Source organism: Triticum urartu, chromosome 1A, assembly GCF_056163025.1.
Source record: "Triticum urartu cultivar PI428250 chromosome 1A, HENAU_Tu73, whole genome shotgun sequence".
In the NCBI taxonomy this organism is placed as follows: domain Eukaryota; kingdom Viridiplantae; phylum Streptophyta; class Magnoliopsida; order Poales; family Poaceae; genus Triticum; species Triticum urartu.
In genome coordinates this window covers 558857713-558874029 of record NC_141873.1, presented here as the reverse complement: position 1 = coordinate 558874029, position 16317 = coordinate 558857713, and the positions used below count along the sequence as shown (strand labels likewise).

General features: G+C 49.3%; 1 pseudogene; it reads left to right on the top strand.

Annotated features, from left to right (window-relative positions):
* Positions 1–12163: 12163 nt before the first annotated feature.
* On the top strand, positions 12164–13275 carry LOC125539009 (BTB/POZ and MATH domain-containing protein 3-like; annotated as a pseudogene).
* Positions 13276–16317: the final 3042 nt, after the last annotated feature.

The window sequence follows — 16317 nt, the reverse complement described above, 5'->3', positions numbered from 1 at the left end:
CAACATGCAGGGGATGCAAAAGACCATTCCTGAGTTGTTCTCAATGCTGAAATCAGCGGAGGTAGAAGTCAAGAAGGAACATCAAGTGTTGATGGTCAATAAAACCACTAAGTTCAAGAAGGGCAAGGGTAAAAAGAACTTCAAGAAGGACGGCAAGGAAGTTGCCGCGCCCGACAAGCAAGCTGCCGGGAAGAAGTCAAAGAATGGACCCAAGCCTGAGACGGAGTGCTTTTATTGCAAAGGGAAGGGTCACTGGAAACGGAACTGCCCCAAATACTTAGCGGACAAGAAGGCCGGCAACACCAAAGGTATATTTGATATACATGTAATTGATGTGTACCTTACCAGTACTCGTAGTGACTCCTGGGTATTTGATACCGGTGCCGTTGCTCATATTTGTAACTCACAGCAGGAGCTGCGGAATAAACGGAGACTGGCGAAGGACGAGGTGACGATGCGCGTCGGGAATGGTTCCAAGGTCGATGTGATCGCCGTCGGCACGCTGCCTCTACATTTACCTACGGGATTAGTTTTAAACCTCAATAATTGTTATTTAGTGCCAGCTTTGAGCATGAACATTGTATCGGGATCTCGTTTAATTCGAGATGGCTACTCATTTAAATCTGAGAATAATGGTTGTTCCATTTATATGAGAGATATGTTTTATGGTCATGCTCCTATGGTAAATGGTTTATTCTTAATGAATCTCGAGCGTATTGCTACACATATTCATAGTGTGAGTACCAAAAGATGTAAGGTTGATAATGATAGTCCCACATACTTGTGGCACTGCCGCCTTGGTCACATAGGTGTCAAACGCATGAAGAAGCTCCATGCAGATGGACTTTTAGAGTCTCTTGATTATGAATCATTTGACACGTGCGAACCATGCCTCATGGGTAAAATGACCAAGACTCCGTTCTCAGGAACAATGAAGCGAGCAACCAACTTATTGGAAATCATACATACTGATGTGTGCGGTCCAATGAGTGTTGAGGCTCGCGGTGGCTATCGTTATGTTCTCACCCTCACTGATGACTTGAGTAGATATGGGTATGTCTACTTAATGAAACACAAGTCTGAAACCTTTGAAAAGTTCAAGGAATTTCAGAGTGAGGTTGAGAATCAACGTGAGGAAAATCAAGTTCCTACGATCAGATCGAGGAGGAGAATACTTGAGTCACGAGTTTGGCACACACTTAAGAAAATGTGGAATAGTTTCACAACTCACGCCGCCTGGAACACCTCAGCGTAATGGTGTGTCCGAACGTCGTAATCGCACTCTATTAGATATGGTGCGATCTATGATGTCTCTTGCCGATTTACCGCTATCCTTTTGGGGGTATGCTTTAGAGACTGCCGCATTCACTTTAAATAGGGCTCCGTCGAAATCCGTTGAGACGACACCGTATGAATTATGGTTTGGGAAGAAACCTAAGCTGTCGTTTCTAAAAGTTTGGGGATGCGATGCTTATGTCAAGAAACTTCAACCTGAAAAGCTCGAACCCAAGTCGGAAAAATGCGTCTTCATAGGATACCCAAAGGAAACTATTTGGTACACCTTCTACCTCAGATCCGAAGGCAAGATCTTTGTTGCCAAGAATGGGTCCTTTCTAGAGAAAGAGTTTCTCTCGAAAGAAGTAAGTGGGAGGAAAGTGGAGCTTGATGAAGTATTACCTCTTGAACCGGAAAATGGCGCAACTCAAGAAAATGTTCCTGAGGTGCTTGCACCGACTAGATAGGAAGTTAATGATAATGATCAAGATACTTCTGATCAAGCTCCTACTAAAATTCGAAGGTCCACAAGGACACGTTCCGCACCAGAGTGGTACGGCAACCCTGTCTTGGAAATCATGTTGTTAGACAACGGTGAACCTTCGAACTATGAAGAAGCGATGGAGGGCCCGGATTCCGACAAATGGCTAGAAGCCATGAAATCCGAGATAGGATCCATGTATGAAAACGAAGTATGGACTTTGACTGACTTGCCCGTTGAACGACGAGCCATAGAAAATAAATGGATCTTTAAGAAGAAGACAGACGCGGATGGTAATGTGACCATCTATAAAGCTCGGCTTGTTGCTAAGGGTTATCGACAAGTTCAAGGGGTTGACTACGATGAGACTTTCTCACCAGTAGCGAAGCTAAAGTCCGTCCGAATCATGTTAGCAATTGCCGCATTCTACGATTATGAGATATGGCAAATGGACGTCAAAACGGCATTCCTTAATGGTTTCCTTAAGGAAGAATTGTATATGATGCAGCCGGAAGGTTTTGTCGATCCTAAGAATGCTGACAAGGTATGCAAGCTCCAATGCTCGATTTATGGGCTGGTGCAAGCATCTCGGAGTTGGAACATTCACTTTGATGAGATGATCAAAGCGTTTGGGTTTACGTAGACTTACGGAGAAGCCTGCGTTTACAAGAAAGTGAGTGGGAGCTCTGTAGCATTTCTCATATTATATGTAGATGACATACTTTTGATGGGAAATGGTATAGAACTCTTGGACAGCATTAAGGCCTACTTGAATAAAAGTTTTTCAATGAAGGACCTTGGAGAAGCTGCTTATATATTAGGCATCAAAATCTATAGAGATAGATCGAGACGCCTCATAGGTCTTTCACAAAGCACATACCTTGATAAGATATTGAAGAAGTTCAATATGGATCAATCTAAGAAGGGGTTCTTGCCTGTGTTACAAGGTATGAAATTGAGCTCAGCTCAATGTCCGACCACGGCAGAAGATATAGAAGAGATGAGCGTCATCCCCTATGCATCAGCCATAGGTTCTATTATGTATGCCATGCTGTGTACCAGACCTGATGTAAACCTTGCCGTAAGTTTGGTAGGAAGGTACCAAAGTAATACTGGCAAGGAACACTGGACAGCGGTCAAGAATATCCTGAAGTACCTGAAAAGGACTAAGGAAATGTTTCTCGTTTATGGAGGTGACGAAGAGCTCGTCGTAAAGGGTTACGTCGACGCTAGCTTCGACACAGATCTGGATGACTCTAAGTCACAGACCGGATACGTGTATATTTTGAATGGTGGGGCAGTAAGCTGGTGCAGTTGCAAGCAGAGCGTCGTGGCGGGATCTACATGTGAAGCGGAGTACATGGCAGCCTCGGAGGCAGCACATGAAGCAATATGGGTGAAGGAGTTCATCACCGACCTAGGCGTCATACCCAATGCGTCGGGGCCGATCAAGCTCTTCTGTGACAACACTGGAGCTATTGCTCTTGCCAAGGAGCCCAGGTTTCACAAGAAGACAAGGCACATCAAGCGTCGCTTCAACTCCATTCGTGAAAATGTTCAAGATGGAGACATAGAGATTTGTAAAGTGCACACGGACCTGAATGTAGCAGATCCGTTGACTAAACCTCTCCCTAGGGCAAAACATGATCAACACCAGAATTCCATGGGTGTTCGATTCATCACAATGTAACTAGATTATTGACTCTAGTGCAAGTGGGAGACTGTTGGAAATATGCCCTAGAGGTAATAATAAAAGCATTATTATTATATTTCCTTGTTCATGATAATTGTCTTTATTCATGCTATAATTGTGTTATCCGGAAATCGTAATACATGTGTGAATAACAGACACCAACATGTCCCTAGTAAGCCTCTAGTTGACTAGCTCGTTGATCAACAGATAGTCATGGTTTCCTGACTATGGACATTGGATGTCATTGATAACGAGATCACATCATTAGGAGAATGATGTGATGGACAAGACCCAATCCTAAACATAGCACAAGATCGTATAGTTGTTTGCTAGAGTTTTCCAATGTCAAGTATCTTTTCCTTAGACCATGAGATCGTGTAACTCCCGGATACCGTAGGAGTGCTTTGGGTATACCAAACGTCACAACGTAACTGGGTGACTATAAAGGTAGACTACGGGTATCTCCGAAAGTGTCTGTTGGGTTGACATGGATCAAGACTGGGATTTGTCACTCCGTATGACGGAGAGGTATCACTGGGCCCACTCGGTAATGCATCATCATAATGAGCTCAAAGTGACCAAGTGTCTGGTCAAGGGATCATGCATTACGGTACGAGTAAAGTGACTTGCCGGTAACGAGATTGAACGAGGTATTGGGATACCGACGATCGAATCTCGGGCAAGTAACATATCGATTGACAAAGGGAATTGCGTACGGGGTTGATTGAATCCTCGACATCGTGGTTCATCCGATGAGATCATCGTGGAGCATGTGGGAGCCAACATGGGTATCCAGATCCCGCTGTTGGTTATTGACCTGAGAGTCGTCTCGGTCATGTCTGCTTGTCTCCCGAACCCGTAGGGTCTACACGCTTAAGGTTCGGTGACGCTAGGGTTGTGAAGATATGTATATGCAGTAACCCGAATATTGTTCGGGGTCCCGGATGAGATCCCGGTCGTCACGAGGAGTTCCGGAATGGTCCGGAGGTAAAGAATTATATATAGGAAGTGCTGTTTCAGCCATCGGGACAAGTTTCGGGGTCACCGGTATTGTACCGGGACCACCGGAAGGGTCCCGGGGGTCCACCGGGTGGGGCCACCTATCCCAGAGGGCCCCATGGGCTGAAGTGGGAGGGAACCCAGCCCATAGTGGGCTGGGGCGCCACCCCCCTAGGGCCCATGCGGCTAGGGTTGAGGGGAAACCCTAAAGGGGGCGCCCCCTTGCTTGGGGGGCAAGCCCCCCACCCTAGGCCGCCGCCCCCCTAGTAGATTCCATCTACTAGGGCCGGCGCCCCCCCCCCCTTAGCACCCCTATATATAGTGGGGGAGAGGAGGGACTTCATACCCCAGCCCCTGGCGCCTCCCTCTTTCCCCGTTACGTCTCTCCCTCGTAGTATAGGCGAAGCCCTGCTACTGTGACGCCCTGCATCCACCACCACGCCGTCGTGCTGCTGGATCTTCGTCAACCTCTCCTTCCCCCTTGCTGGATCAAGAAGGAGGAGACGTCTCCCGTCCCGTACGTGTGTTGAACGCGGAGGTGCCATCCGTTCGGCGCTTGGTCATCGGTGATTTGGATCACGTCGTGTTCGACTACATCAACACCGTTCTTTGAACGCTTCCGTGCGCGATCTACAAAGGTATGTAGATGCATCCAATGACTCGTTGCTAGATGAACTCCTAGATGATCTTGGTGAAACGAGTAGGAAAATTTTTGTTTTCTGCAACGTTACCCAACACCCCGTGGATCGCCTGTCATCCGGGCTGCCAGCCCAGTCCGCATCAGAGTAGGCCGAAAGAACCCGAGAGGAAGATGGCCGAATATGCATCCCAAAAGACACTGTGAACTGGACATAACGCAGCATGCGCTTAACAGCCGCCCAATGAGTGTCGCGGGGAGCCTGAAGATACTGACAAACCCTATTGACAGCATAAGAAATATCTGGCCGCGTAATCGTCAAGTACTGAAGCCCACCAACAATACTCCTGTACTCTGTAGCATCTGCAGAAGACAGAAGCACACCATCAACAGCAGTGAGCTTCTCGGTAGATGACATGGGTGTGGTAGTCGGTTTGCACTTAAGCATCCCAGCTCGCTGCAACAAATCCAATGAGTACTTCTTTTGTGTCATAACAAGACCATCAGCACGAGAGGTAACCTCAACCCCAAGAAAGTAGTGAAGCTTCCCAAGATCTTTGACGGCAAAAGCAGCACCAAGAGAGCGAACAAGAGCATCAGCAGCATACCGAGAGGAACTGACAAGAATAATATCATCCACATAGACTAAAAGATACATAGTGACTTCTGGCTTCTGTAGAAGAAATAATGAGGAGTCAGCATTGGACGACACAAACCCATGAGCACGAAGAGCTGAGGCAAGACGAGCATGCCAGGCACGAGGAGCTTGCTTCAAGCCATAGAGCGCCTTGGTGAGACGACAGATGTGATCAGGACGATCAGGATCAGAGAAACCAGGCGGCTGTCGCATATAAATCTCTTCCTCCAAGAACCCATGAAGAAAGGCATTCTGCACATCAAGTTGACGAAGAGACCAACCACGAGTGACGGCAAGAGAAAGAAGAAGCCGAATGGTGGTAGGCTTGACAACAGGACTGAAGGTGTCCTCGTAATCAAGACCATAGCGCTGCCGAAATCCTCTGGCGACAAGGCGCGCTTTATAACGCTCAATAGATCCATACGAGTGCTTCTTCACTTTGAACGCCCACTTGCAGTCAATAACATTAACCCGTGGTGGGGGAGGAACAAGAGTCCATGTCTCATTGCGAAGAAGAGCATGATACTCCTGCTCCATAGCCTCTCGCCAATGAGGAACACGCATGGCGGCCTGATATGAGCGGGGCTCAGAAGACGGATCCGCAACAGCAGCAGCCAGACATGCTGCCAACCAAGCAACAGTACCATCCGTACGTTCCTTTGGTCGAAAAATGCCACTGCGACTGTGTGTATGTGGACGTAACACAGGAGCCGTCGAGGTCGAAGAAGCAGCCGGCGAGGGGCTGGGCGACGAAGAGGCAGACGATGGAACCAGGTCCGCCATCGTGACAGCCGGCTCAGTGGATCCAGAACCCGCCAGTGGGCTATCCAGCAGAGTCACAGGCGAGGCCGGTGGAGCGGACCGAGCCACGGGCGACGCCGGCGTAGTGGGCCGAGCTGCAGGTGAGACCGGCGTAGCGGGCCGATCCGCTGGAGACACGGGCGAGGCCGGCATAGCGGGCTGATCCGTTGGAGACACGGGCGAGGCCGGCGTAGCGGGCCGAGCCGCGGGAGACGCAGGCGCCCGAGGCCGATCAGAGGACGAGGCCGGGGCCTCAGGTGCATCCACCGAGCATGCATGGGCACACGGATCGAGGCCATGCAACGTCGCGGCGTGATCGACGTGCACAGCAGAGGGCGGCGGCGATGATGATGGGGAGTCCTCCAAAAGCTCCAAACGAGCCCCACGTCCGGTTCTTGCACCATGGTTAGGCAATAACACAGGAGAGTATGCAACATCATCAAATTGGTCAGAGGCAAGAGAGGATGAATGCATGGACGGAGGAGCATCTGTGGACACAGGTAGATTGGCAAACGGAAAGACATGCTCATCAAACACCACATCCCAAGAGATGTAAATACGATTAGTGGGAACATGAAGAAATTTATAACCTTTATGAAGGGAACTATAGCCAAGAAAGACACACTTTTTGGACCTAAATTCCAGCTTGCGTTTATTATAAGGGCGAAGGTGCGGCCAGCAAGCACACCCAAAAACTTTAAAGAAAGTATAATCGGGTTGTTCATTAAGGAGAAGTTCAAGGGGAGTCTTCATGTTGAGAACACGTGTGGGAGTACGGTTGATAAGAAAACAAGCAGTGGTGAAAGCATCACTCCAAAATCAGAAAGGAACTGATGCATGGGCCAAAAGAGTGAGACCAGTCTCAACAATATGACGATGCTTACGCTCGACGGAACCATTCTGCTGATGAGTATGTGGACATGCTAAACGATGAGCAATCCCAAGCGACTGGAAGAAGGAGTTGAGGTTGCGATACTCGCCACCCTAGTCCGACTGAACATGAACAATTTTATGCTTGAGAAGACGTTCAACATGTTTTTGAAACTGAACGACAATATCAAACGCATCAGATTTACGCTTAATAAGATAGAGCCAAGTAAAACGACTGTAAGCATCCACAAAACTAATATAATAGTTATGACCACTGACAGAAGTTTGGGCAGGGCCCCATACATCCGAAAAAACAAGTTCTAAAGGATGTTTCACCTCACGGCTAGACTCCGAAAAAGGAAGTTGATGACTCTTCCCCTGCTGACAAGCATCACACACTGCTACATCATTATTGCTAGAGACACTAGGAAGCTCATGACGATGCGAAACATGACGAACGATAGGTGTGGCAGGATGACCAAGACGAGCATGCCACTGTGACGACGAGACGCGAACTCCACTGAAAACCCGAGAGACTCCAGGATGCTCCAGACGGTGAAGGCCCTGGTAGAGACGCCCACTAAGCAGAACGGCCCTCGTGTCCCGATCCTTAATAAAAAGATCAAACGGGTGAAATTCACAAAACACATTATTGTCATAAGTGAGTTTAGGAACGGAAAGGAGATTACGCGTCACAGATGGTACTCTAAGAACATCACGGAGCTGAAGCCTCCTAGTGGCATGACTAGTGAGAAGGGATGCTTGACCAATATGGGAGATGTGCATACCTGCTCCGTTGGCAGTGTGGATCTTATCGGAACCATGATAGGGCTCGCGAGGATGAAGCTTCCCCATCTCATTCGTCAGATGCTCCGTCACACCAGAATCCATGTACCAGTGCGGATCAACGGAGTAGGACTGAGTATGGCCATGAGGCTTCTGCGGTGCCGGGCGATCAGCCATAGCCACCTGACGCGTAGTGTTGCGCGTATCCTTGCCGTCATTGCCGAGACCAAGGAAACTCTTCTGAAAACGACGATGACACTTGGAGGCCCAATGTCCGTCAAGACCACAGAGCTGGCAGACCCGTCGACCCCCATCACCTAGTAGCGTCAGAGTGGGGGTGGACGAGGCCGGAGGAAGCGGCGTCCGAGGCGGAGGACGGGGTGCCATCGGAGGAGCGACCACCTCGGTAGGCCGCGTTGGCGGAGGAGGAGCCGCGACTACGGTTGGCACGGCGCGCCTCAACGCGCTGCTCAGTAAGAAGAAGCCGAGAGTAGAGCTCGTGCACCATCATGGGGGTCGTGTTGCCGCGCTCATTGACGATCTCAACTAAACCATCATACTCTTTGTCGAGGCTGTTGACAATGAAGGAGTTGAACTCAGAATCATTAAGCGGTTGTCCAATGGATGCCGATGTGTCACCAAGAGCCTTGACCTTGTTGTAGAACTCCGTTGCCGTGGAATCAAGCTTCTCACAGGCACCAAGCTCGCGACAGAGAGCACTGACCCGGGCTTGCGACTGGGTCGCAAAGGAGCGCTCCAAGATGGTCCAAGCCTCATGGGAGGTCTTCGCGAAGACGACGAGCCCAGCAACCGCCGGAGTGAGCGAACCCTGGATGGAGGAGAGGTTCGCCTGGTCCTGCCCCGTCCAGACACGGTGTGCCAGGTTGTAAACCGGGCCGTTCACGCTGTCCACCAGCGCAGGAGGGCAAGGAAAAGTGTCGTCGACGTAGCCAAGCAAGTAGTGGCTCCCAAGGAGCGGAAGAACCTGCGCACGCTAGAAGATATAATTGTCGGACGAGAGCTTGACGGTGATGAGGTTGCCGAAGTGGAACGGTGGAGGCAACGATCCCGTGGAGGCACCTGCCGGAGGCGCGTACGCCATGGGGGCAGGGGCAGGCGGCGCGGGCGGGACCACGGGATTGGAACCCGCGGGCGGCGGCGGCGAGTATGGCCCGTAGAGGGAGGCAATCGGCGCTGCCGGGGTGAATCCCGCCTGGGGCGCGGATGGCATGAGGCCCGCCGTGACAGCCGACGAGGTGGCCTCGGGCGCGAAAGCCAGAGGCGCGATGACGCCGGACGACGAGGCGGATGAAGAGGCGCTCGACGGATGAACCGTCAGCGCAAGCCCCGGCGATGGAGGAGCCGGAGAGTTGTTGGAGAAAAACGAGCCAACGCTCCTGGTCCCGAGCTGCGGCGGCCGCATCGTGACCGAGTCAAGCGGGAGCGAGAGGAGGGCGGCGAGCGAGGCCGGGAGAAACCCGGCAGAGGAGGAATTGGAGGCGGCGGCGGCGCGATCTAGTGGCGGCGGCGGCGCGATGGAGGGGGCGGCGGCGGGGTTAGGGTTTTGCGGAAGCGTGGATCGTAATTAGGTCTGTTACCATGTAAGACAATGATTTGGGGGAATCAGCTCAACCCTCTAGGGATGGCTTATCTCATATATATAATGGGTGTGTTACAATAGATACAAATATACGTACACAAATACAGAAGCTATACATAGTCTAACACCAACCCACTGCCACTGCTTCTACGCAATGAGTGCACACATGCATGCACACCCGCGCGTACACACGGTCCGGACGCGGCCACAGACCGGCGCCCGACACGGTCACCGCACAGCGCACACACACACACGCACGGAGCCCAGCCGTGGCTTATTTCTAATAAGGGAAAAGAAGCTTCTAGTGGCCAATGAGGCCGAGTAGTTATTATGCCGTAACATGGCCACCGTGCAGAATGGCCAAGACATCACCGAGGAGGCTCTGGGTGCTTTTGAGGAAGAGCTCCCAGACCACACCATCGCCGAGCTCAGGGCTCTCTTCACGTTGGATGATGTCCAAGCCACAGTGGTTGAAGAAGCTCTGATTGAGCATGGTGGCGAAGGCGCCATGGCCCATGGATATTGAAGGGCCAGAGGCAGTGGGCTGCTGCCTAAGCTTGTACGGTGCTTTGCTAGTTTCTCATGTTAGCTAGGTTGTAGAGGCAGGGGATGTGGCATGGTCGTACGTCCCTGTTCTTCTGTTGGTTCGTTTATGATAGAACAACCAATGAACTTACCTCATTACATGAAACCATTGCAGCAACAACCTGCCAGCTATAGTCTGTCTCCAGGAGATGAAACTTGGAAATGTTGATCAGTTCACGGCTGCGTTTTTGGGTGGTCACCGGCTACGACATTGTGCCCAAATATCATCCATCGGCACACACGGATGCATCCACCTTCTTTGGGACGACTCCATCGTGGAGGTCTCTGACTTGAGCTTCTCCGAGTTCTATCTCTCCCCGATGGTTCTTGAGAGGGCAAACCGAAACTTCTTCAACATTACAATCTTCTTCAGTGAGCTTATATCACACAAGCCACCAAGTGGAACAAAGTGGATCATTTTGGGTGATTTCAACCAAATTTACCGGGCACGAGAGAAAAAAAGAAAGGAATGTTAATAGAAGGATAATCAATGTATAGTTTTCGGGCCGCCATCACCTCCTGTGAGCTAAAAGAGATCCCACTATAAAACCGGAGATTCACTTGAAGTAACGAAAGACCCTATCCCATTCCCACCCTTTGCAAGCTTGACTCGGTGTTTTGCAATGAAGATTGGGACTCCACGGGCTTGTTTAATTAAAAATAAAAAGATTGAGACTACACGGGCTAGTTTAATTAAAAATAAAAAGATTGAGACTACACGGGCTAGTTTAATTAAAAATAAAAAGATTGGGACTACATGGGCTCGCGCTCGGTGCGGGTGGAGGTGGTGGGCATGGACTCTGGCATGGCAACACTCTGGAGCAAGGAGGCGACGGGGTTGACAAGGTGGTCCTGCCTCAACGCCTGCATGTAGGTGTTCCATGACGCCATGGCCGACCTCGACGACTCCATCGCCGCCATTGAGGACAGGAGGCATGATGTCGCCAAGACGAAGATGACCGCCACCACCGACGCACCTGTGACCTGCACCAACGAGTTCAAGGAGCAGGGCTTGCAGCCGCCCATGGAAGGGGAGAGCCGGTCGGCGCCTGTTCCAGAACGCTGTCATCTGTCTCGCCATCATTTCATTACTCTGAGTAACAGATTATATTAAGCAAATGATATTGAATTGAATTGGAGCCTGTCTTGATACTCCTGCAAAACGTTTTGATTGAGGAATAGCATAGAATATGCTTCTGATTCAGTATCTTGTATTGTAAGTTGCAGTTCTTCTGATTCAGTAGTAGGCATATTCATACATGAGGCAAAATTGGATTGCCTCTCATATCTGTTCATCTCTAGCAGTTCATGCTTGTAGAGATGTGTGCTTCTGATGAGGGGCACTAAACTTTTATCTTTTGTGGAATTTTTGAGTTGCTGACTGCTCATGGGTGTTGAGTAATATACAAAGTTTTCACTCGAAAAAAATAATGTTGCATTGAGATCAAACACGGTTGGCACTTGCCCTTCTGGGAATCTGGACAAGTCCATCCATGCAGTGCAGCCACGCCGAAAATTTTCAGCCCACCGCCCGGATTTTTCCTGGGCCGCGCCCCGTTCCTAATCTATCTTAGCCTCTGCTCGTCATCCCCAACGCCAAATTAATCCCTAGTCTTCCAAGTCTCACTCACGCCTCCAGCACCGCCGCCGTCCCCAATGCCGCCACGCCGTCGATCACTTCCCGGCGCCGCCTCAATGTAGACCACTCCCCTCCCCTTGCTACGTCTTTACCTGCCGCTCGCTCACCAACCCCACCCCTGCTGCTCCACATCGCCCACAGGATCTAGATCGTAGGAATCATGTCGTTCGCCGGGGTATCCCTTGTTGCCGACGGCAGGCTTGTGCAGCCACCTTCCGGGGTGCCGGACACCTACTCCAGCACGGCCGGCGGCGGCAGCGACGGCTGGTGGTATCACCAGCTTGTGGTCAAAGATTACTCCCGCGTTAAGGATATGCCCACGGGAGTGCACATCACCGGCCGCTCCTTCACCGCTGGAGGCTATCGATGGGCCTTGAAGTTCTATCCCAATGGTGCCCGTGTGGAGGACGCCGGTTTTATCTCTGTTTATCCTGTCCTTGATGAGGATGTTGCGCGGCCGGTGAAGGTGCATCGGCAGTTTAGTTTGGTCCGTCAGGTTCACATGCAAGAGCTTGCACGCATCCGCGCAACCGACGCGTTTGATTTCTCTAGACGTGGTATTGATTCGGGTCGCCGTCGTTTCGTAAAAAAAGAGGACCTTGAGAACTCAGAACATCTCAAGGGTGATCTTTTCACTATCCGGTGTGACTTCATCATCGCTGAAGCCGCTGCTACCTTCGTGGAGGTGCCACCGTCTAACATAAGCGAGCACCTGAACCATCTCTTAGTGACCAAGGTGGGCACCGACGTGACATTCGAGGTCGGCCATGAGACCTTCGGCGCGCACCGGTGTGTGCTCGTGACCCGTTCTGCCGTCTTCATGGCAGAGCTTTTTGGTCCGACGAGGAAGGGCATTGCTACATCCAGTGCCATACAGATTCAAGACATGGAGCCTAATGTGTTCAAGGCCTTGCTCAGTTTCATCTACACCGACTCAATGCCCAGATGGAGGTGGAAGGAGAAGTCGCGGCTCAGGTTACGTGGCTGCGACACTTGCTTGCTGCGTCGGACAGGTATGATCTCCCACGGCTCAAGTTGATGTGCGAAGAGAGGTTGTGCGGGCTCGTAGATTTGAGCTCGGTGACACCCATCCTTGGTTTGGCAGCGCAGCACTATTGCAGCGGACTCAAGAAGGCCTGCTTGGAGTTCCTTAAAGTCCAGTCTACTAAAGATTTGCGAGGAGTCATGGCGACCAGCGAGTGGGAGCATATAGCTGCAACTGACCCCTCTGTTATGAGCAAGCTCATCGCCAACCTTATCTTGAAAGCATAGTTCGTTGGTTGTAATGGTGTGTTCTCACTTAGAATAAAATGTGTCCTTAGCTGAACCTGTGCAAGGAATCATGTACTTTGGTCATCTGTCATTGTAGTATTTTGGAAAGTTCAAACTATCAATGTGGTTCCTGGAATGTCTCACTGTATGGGTACCGCGAGCTGAATGTGCCATACCGCGTGTTGTGTATCTATCTACGCTCGAGAAGCTGTCCAATCTGCTGCTTCATTGAACGAGTTGCTGAAACTTTAACCCCAGATTATGTTGCGCAAGACAACGAGGGCCTCTGATGTTCCTCTTCTAGCTATTTTAATTCCAGCTCATGAACTGTACAGATCGGCTTTGCATTTGCCCATCGACATGCTACGGATTCAGGGCCACCTCCTTGTTTGTGGTCGTTCGCCGGGTACGACATGCTCCTCGCACACCCCCAGCAGTCAGTGCGCCAGATATAAATCTCCTCGCCTTCACGCCCCTGAAGTAGAACAATAGATCAGTCAGCAAACATCCATCACGGAGAAAATCAAGAGTTGATCCAAGTTTAAGTTTTCAGTTAGGCAGTGGTAGCAGTTGTACACTGACACGTTCAGATTCTTGCGTGCAAAGTTAGATAGGAACATGGAAAGAGTCTGAAACTTATTTACAGGGGAGAAAAGGAAAACTTGACAACTTTTTATTTACCTCCAATGGCTGAAGGCTCTTATAGCTTGGTTCAGATCCTCCAGGCTATCTGAAGCACCATAGCTTGAGCTTGCAAGCAATAGAAGTTACAGGCAAACACCTCCAAGAGGAGGATCGAAAAGAGCAAGCAACTAAACTGAACCAAACTGGACCTCTCGAGCAGCAAAAGATCAAACCAAAACCAAGACGGATCGATGCACCTACGTACGCCGGCCGGCAATGGCAGAAGGAGAAGATGATGATGAACAGGGCAAGCTTCTAGTCTCTGCTCTCTCTCCGCTACCACCTCATGCTACTGGACATATCACATACCCATCCGAGCCATCCCTTTCTTGCAAAGCTCCCCCTCACCTTAAATACTAGTCGTAGAACATTAACAATGTGCAGAGAACCTAGCTGAACTAAACAATGTGCAGAGAACAACTGAGACCTATGCTACCACCTATACCCCTCCTTTAGCAAGCCGGATGAAATGATTTGGGCATCAGAGGAGAGGCTGCTTTTGCTGCTTAGCAGCAAACATGTAGCAAGAGTTTGTTTGGCGAAGCTGATCGTTTCTTTTGATCAAGATCAGCACACCTCAGAGCAAAGGCATCTGCTGCTTTAGTTTGTGTCACGACATTTTTTTTTTGCTCTATTTTATTTTTCTGAAGAGATGTAAATTAAGTATCTCCTGATCTAAAACAAAAGCTTCTTTTTGGAAAGGACCTAAAGCAAAAGTTACTCCACATTAGTTCAAGCCCTTTTCTTGGACTTTCAAATTGTCAATCTGCTTTGATATTCTTTTTGCCTGGGCACTTCATTTCAGTATGTTTGCGCATCAGGGGTCAAAATTCAGCACAAATAATCCCTCGCTTTCCTAGACACTCTCTTCCTTCCTAGTGGCAACTTCATATTATTCAAACCCAAGACAAGCTCGTCTGGAACCTTGGGAGTGAAAAATATGAAGCTGTGCAAGCACTCCAAGTAAACCTTGGAAGGAAAATCAATGGCGAAAATGTGGGATAACATACCTTAGTACATAGTTCAATTGCGGAAAGATCCCTCCAGTGGTTTTTTTTCCTTGTAATTTCAAACTAGCTGTGTCCTCTTCAAGCCCATTCTCGTCGAACTGAACCAGAAAGACAGGTAATGAACAAAGATTTATGGGAAAAGATATCACAAAGCAAGTACCTGAAATTGAGCTGAAAAGTAAGAAATGTAGCTAATCTGTTAGAGTTGTGTCGAATATAGTGTACAAGGTAGGTTACAATTGGACTTGTAGTTGTATTGTGTTTAGATAGGATATGGAGTCGTGTCCTAGTAGGACACTTGTATCCTAGGCCTCTCATATATAGCGGGGGTAGACACACGTTGTAACCTATGCCAACATAATAGCACAGGAACGCAGGGGAAGCCGGCGGCATGTGCCGGCCTTCAGGGCGACCGGGTGCGGTATTGTAGCGGTGTCATGGGGAGAAGCGCCCATAGTCAGGCTCCGTGGATGTAGCCATATCGGTGAACCTCGTTAACAAATCTCGGTGTCGTGCTCGTGTGATTGCTTGGTCCTCGTATGATCAACGGTATGCCTCCGATTTATTCTAACATAATCTTGCATACAAATGTCCCGCATCATCATTTCTATAACTACCGAAATAATTGGTCCTTTCACACATAAAAAATTATCTGCCAGCCCAGATTTGAGATTTCCTTTCATAAATAGTACTCCCTTCGTCCGGATTTACAGCGTTACTTGTGGCTCAAATGGATGTATCTAGCACTAGTGAGTGCTAGATATATCCGTTTGAGCGGCAAGTAATTCCGTATGGAGAGCCCTAAAAAATAGTTCCGGATGGAGGTAGTACGGATATTCTTATTCCAGCACTTGCACATTTCATTTGAATGATGAACAAATAAAATATAAAATAGAAGGGTTTTTCTTTAAGCCAAAACTTGATCATAAGTCAACTTGAAGGGTGACATTATTAGTCTGAAGTTAAATATGGCCTTTTTGCACCACTGGTAGTATGTGGATATGCTTATTAGAGATTTTGAGAGAGTCAATTACACCATTAGTACTAAAACTTGGCGTGAAAAGTCACTTTGGTGCAGAACTCATGGAAAAGCCCCTGGCATGGGTCTTGGATTCTTTTTTCTTGCGGGAAAGCCCCTAGTGCGGGTCGGTGCACCTGTCAGTGACCCGCATTCTTTCTCACGAGAAAGCCCCTGGCATGGGTTCCAGCTGTCATGACCCATAAAATAATGTGCAAACACGGTGTCGGCTAGGATAATATCTATAAAAAATATAAATATCTGTAAATTTAATATTTTTATTAATAAACTAATATTCAAAATAAAATAAACACACTTTTATATACTGCA